The sequence below is a fragment of the Haliaeetus albicilla genome, chromosome 13 (genome assembly GCF_947461875.1).
Source record: "Haliaeetus albicilla chromosome 13, bHalAlb1.1, whole genome shotgun sequence".
NCBI classification, from domain to species: Eukaryota; Metazoa; Chordata; class Aves; order Accipitriformes; family Accipitridae; genus Haliaeetus; species Haliaeetus albicilla.
Window position 1 is genome coordinate 16263273 of NC_091495.1, and position 5243 is coordinate 16268515.

Consider the following 5243-nt stretch of genomic DNA (forward strand, 5'->3'; position numbering starts at 1 on the left):
CAGTCAAATTTTGTAACAGTCAAATACAAAACATTTTCCACTTCCAGCACCCGTCCTTATTTGCAATACAAGCACTACGGGACTAAAAAGAATGAACTGTTTGATTTGTATAATTGTTTCTCCTTTAAAAAAACCCATAAGCACATCATGTAACTATTACAAATTTAAAGAGTATTCTCATGATACACACTAGCCTTTGTTATATAGCTATTTTACTTGGCACATCTTCAGCCTTGGTCTGGTAAATTTCTAAATAATTCCTCTCTGCCCCAGCCTTTTGGAAAAATCTAAATTGGACAGGCACTGTATTTAGTACAGTTTTGTTAAACAAGGTCCCGTACCTAATTTCTTCTTTAATCCAGAACAATAATATAATACAGATGCAAGAATGACTCACAATCCAAAACACAAGAATAACACAGAAAGCCATTGCTTGAACTGTTGTGAATAAACTTGGAGACATATGTGACATACAAAATTCATGTATAATGTCTATAATGTATATACATTGATTCAGAATAATATTTTGTAAAAGTTGTACTTCTTGTTTCTCATTTGTATCTGTACTTTTCATACTATAATACTAATATAATGCTCTTGCACACAGAAGACATAATGCTGCTTCTGCACTATTGGACCTAGGACCACTTTCCAGTTGCCTTTTTCAACTGCAATTCTCAGTGCTACGTAGGGTCAAATACATAGAAATTACACCCATTTTTTCTTCCAATTCTCACATTTTTGTTTCCATGCAAATAAACCACTTCTGCAGGCTCTGAAATGGATCAGCAGCATACTCTAATAGATAATTTAGGTCCAACCATAGAGAAGGTAGTCAAATATAAGTCACTGATTTATATACTTTTCACAATTTCCAATTCTGCTCATGCTAATGATCATGGATCATGAATCCCTTACTGCTAGCCCTCATCATCTGTTTTAATTACTTACAACTGAAGTAATTTCACAATGATTAATTTTAATATTTGAAGGTTGAAAATCTCCTTTGTTTTATGACATTTAAACATTTATGAGATACACATATTCATATTGAGAGAAAAGGAATTTTCAGCTGTTTGCCCTCTATGAAAGGTAGGGAGTATCCTCCTGAAGAATTAAAATAGATTGGAAGGGAGATACAGGTTGTGAAAGGATCATGCTCTTAAAAAGTGGAAAGACAAATTGGCAAGCTGACTTCTTAAATATGTTTCTTCTGAAAGCTCTCAAAAGTCCTGCCACAGCTACTTAAGACTGCAGGACTCAAGCACCATTTTATGAGTGGTACTATGGGCCAATGCTTTGTCTTGAAAATTACAAGCAAATAACAAACATACTATATCCAGATGCTTTCACATTTGCAATACAGGAGGAGCTTCCTGGTAACTTTCACCCTTTGGTGGTCGTTGTGGCACTAGATCGTTCTCTTTCCATGAAGCAGGGCCAGCAGCAGGACATTTACCTCCTAGTAGGCAGCTGATCTGCCATCATCAAGGAAAGCATATTGGAAGCTACAAGAGACCTTGACACCAACTGCAGCATCTTTTTGTGCAGCACCCCACATGAAATAATGCAGATACCGTGGTGAAATTGGCTTAGGAATTAACATCCCTTTGCAATCAGCAGAATAGTTAACTTTCAGAGATTTCAGGGGGGCAGGGTGTTTGTAAATTCAAACAGATGCTACTACATCAGTTATACTCGGGTCATAGTCTAAAGCTTCTCAAATACAATGATGAGAATCTTCAATTTACAAATACAAAAATCTTCATGTCACCATGAAATGATGGTAACTGTCAACCTAGAACACTCCAGCTAGTAATTCTTTCCTAATTGTCCAGTTTTAAATGAATGTGGCAGGTCAGGTTCTGTTAGAAGGCAAAAAAAGTGGAGCATTTTGCTACTGAGGTTGTTCATGTAGTTTTAAAATCTTTGTTAAATTTGGAAACAACACGATACACAATACAGGTGATGTCTTTTAAACATTTTCATTAACACAGCCTTACAAACAGCTGTTTTATAAAGCAGTATACAATCTATGAAGTAGAGTATGACCTTCCTGCCTCTAGACATTGCCTTGCTTTTTATTGTTAAGTTCTTGCTGCTGCAGTATATCCTTACATCATAGTACCAGAAGCAATGCATTAGTTTCCCTTTTTTGGCAGCACTTTCCAGACTTAGTACCACTAACAGCTCATTATAGGTCACCATTAATCCCATATAGTCACATTACCAGAAATGCTGTGTTAGTTTTTATGAAATAAATGCACTCAGAATAACAGTTGCAATACTACATTAAACAATGAAGTTTCTTCCAGGATTTTATCAGCAAGAGTGAGGTTTCCATAGTGATAGTAACCTCGTCAAGCAGACACTTCTCTTCAAGTTAACAGAGTCAGGAAATACTCTCTTACACACGCAAGCACACTTCCAAACACAGCTATGCAAGTCTCGGGGGAACTTGTTCCATGTTAGTCTAGCTCCAGAGCTACTTAGAGGATACCACACAACATAAGACAGCAAATCAGAAAATTTCAGAGTCCAGGCAAATATCTGTTCTGCCTTCCCCACCCAGTCTGAGCTTCATGAGTGCTCCACATCTCAGTCTTAACCTTGAGTCATCCACCAAAACAATTCATACCCTGCTACCTAATCCATGATTAAAGCCCAGGTAGGAACTAGACCTTTCTCACCTTCTGATCTTTAGCAGGGATGATACAATGGGAGCTGTCAAATGAGCAGCGACTTCTGGGACTGATGCTCAAGGCTTGCAGAACCTAGGTTGTAAAAATATTCTCAGGATGAAATTAATGTGTTAGCACATGCAAGGAGACTTCACCTGCTATTATGAACTTCAGAACATCTTTTGTGCTTGCTTTGAGCTAGTGGTCAGTATCAACAGTCAGTTTAAATGGTCAATGAATCCGAGCTTGGTAATCACTGAAAGATCACTGGTAACTGTATAAACAATCGCACTGATTTGAAAATAGTATTTGGAATGCAGTGTAAATTAATATATTACTTGAACTTCACTTTGCCTTGTCAATTTTTGTGCAGCAGTATTAGTAAGCAAACTGCTCATTTCTAAAACAAGCAAGACCTATTAACTCCTGTAGTACAGCAGAAAAATTATAAAGCTTTCAGTTTGTAATACAATCCACAAAATTAGTGTTTTCTGTTACTTTAGATTTAAATTTGGTTTATATTTAAATTTAAAATAGAGGCATATATTTCCCTATAAAAGAAGGCTGGTAGGCATTTGGTGTTGGAGTTCCTTGTCAAACTCACACAGTTACAGGTTTTGTTTTGTTTTTTTTTCCTGAAGGAAAAAAATCATCCTTGCATAAAGGAATGCACCACTTAAAGCTTTAGGTAGAGCTTTAATAGTCCGTACAGCTTAGTGCAATCCATTAGTTTGAGTGAATTTTAACTATGGTGATTAGTAACTCACTAATAATGAATTAGGAAGACAAAAGTATTTTTTTACAGTTTCTTAGGGCAAAGGAAATGAAACTGAGTAAGGTGAAACTTAAAATACTGAAAACTCCAATTTAATTTCCAGATTGGACTTCAGTACAACTTACTAATTGTACACCCTTATATTGTGTTTCCCAGCTCAGATTAGTACTGCAGCATCTTCGAGATTAGCCACCTCTCTGCCAGTGAGTAAATCACTATAAAAATACTTTGCTTTTTAGTCTTACACTCCTGCTGTTGCAGTAATATATGCCTAGATCAGTGCCAGAAGCAATTCCTACCTTAGTTTAGCTATCTTTGTCAGAGCAAGAGAAGCTTTGGCCAGGGTTTTTTTACTACCTCTAACTGCTGATTATAGATCAGCACTGGCTTCATATACCAAGATAACAGAAACATTCCGTTGAAATGAAATTGTTGAAAGAAATGCACTTAGAAAGGCATCCGCATGACCTGCCACAGTACAACACTAAACAATGCAGTTTCTTTCTGGATTTTAATTAGCAAGACCATGGTTTCCATAGGGGGTTAGCAAATACTTTAGAAGATCCATGTAAAAACCTGGAAGTAAATACAGGCAGACAAAAATAACTATATGAAAGCTACTGGAACTGAAACTGAGTGATTATACAAGTTACAACTTAGAAAAAACTCTTTTTTAAAGAACAAGTATTATTTAGGATCTGTAGAAAGTTACATAAGCCTTCTTTGGGGAAGGAAGAAAGAACAGTTAAAATTAATTCTGAGTTAATCATTATGAATGAGGCCACTTTCCTGGTTTTGATCAAACAGATAAGAGAGGATTTTACTTGGGTTTTTCTCTCTCTAGTCTCTCAAAAGGCGAAGCAGCTAGTCAGCTACAGAAGGTCAGCGGTAATTACTGTCCTGGATTTTGGGTCACTTTGCTGACATAGGGGAACATATTTGACTTGTTTTGTCAGGTTCACCTACATCCTATATCCCTTTTGATATGCTGGGTCGTCCCGCTGTTTTACTGCGCCCTTTAAAGCCTCCTTTCTAATCCAACCCTAACATGATCTTTGGATTTGATCTTTGATTGATAGATCATATTTGAAATAATCTAGCCCGTCTCCTGTTTGTTACAGCATCTTACTTTTAGTTACACTTATAATAGTTGATTTGTATGCCCCAGTAACTACAAAATAATTGCACTTATTTTCTTATACAGCAGTTCACTTATTAGGGGCTGGGAACTCTCTCAGGCCTTGTTTCACTCCCGCCACTGTTAACAAAGCTATCTCGGGAACCATGAGTTTATTAGCAGCCAACGCTTAAGGCTAAGGTAAAAGAACAGACTCCCGCCATTTATGACTTTATTCATCCCTGGCTTTCTCCACTGCTGAAGTATTTTGCCTCTTCACAACAAGGGCTACAGTGGAAGTCCCCCAAGGACCCAGCAGTTCCACCACCCTTCACACCAGCTCTGCCCACTCTGGTAGTAGGGCGGGGCGCCATTTTCAGCACCCGAAAAACAGAGGCAGCTGCGGGTCCCACGAACAACTCCGGGGCCCCGGAGGAGGGCGGGACCCTCAGTGGAAGCGCCGCGGGCCTTTAACTCACCTCAGGGGCGGGGGCGGCGGCGGCTGCGGCCCCCGAGGCGGCCGAGCCCGCCGCAGGGCGGGCAACCGGCAAAGAAAAACTCCCACCCGCCGCACCGCTGCCGGCTACGGGGGCGCCCCTGCGCCGCGCAGGCTGCCGACGAACAGCGCCGCAGCAGCGAGAAGGGCTGAGGCGAGCCCCGCGGCGGGCCA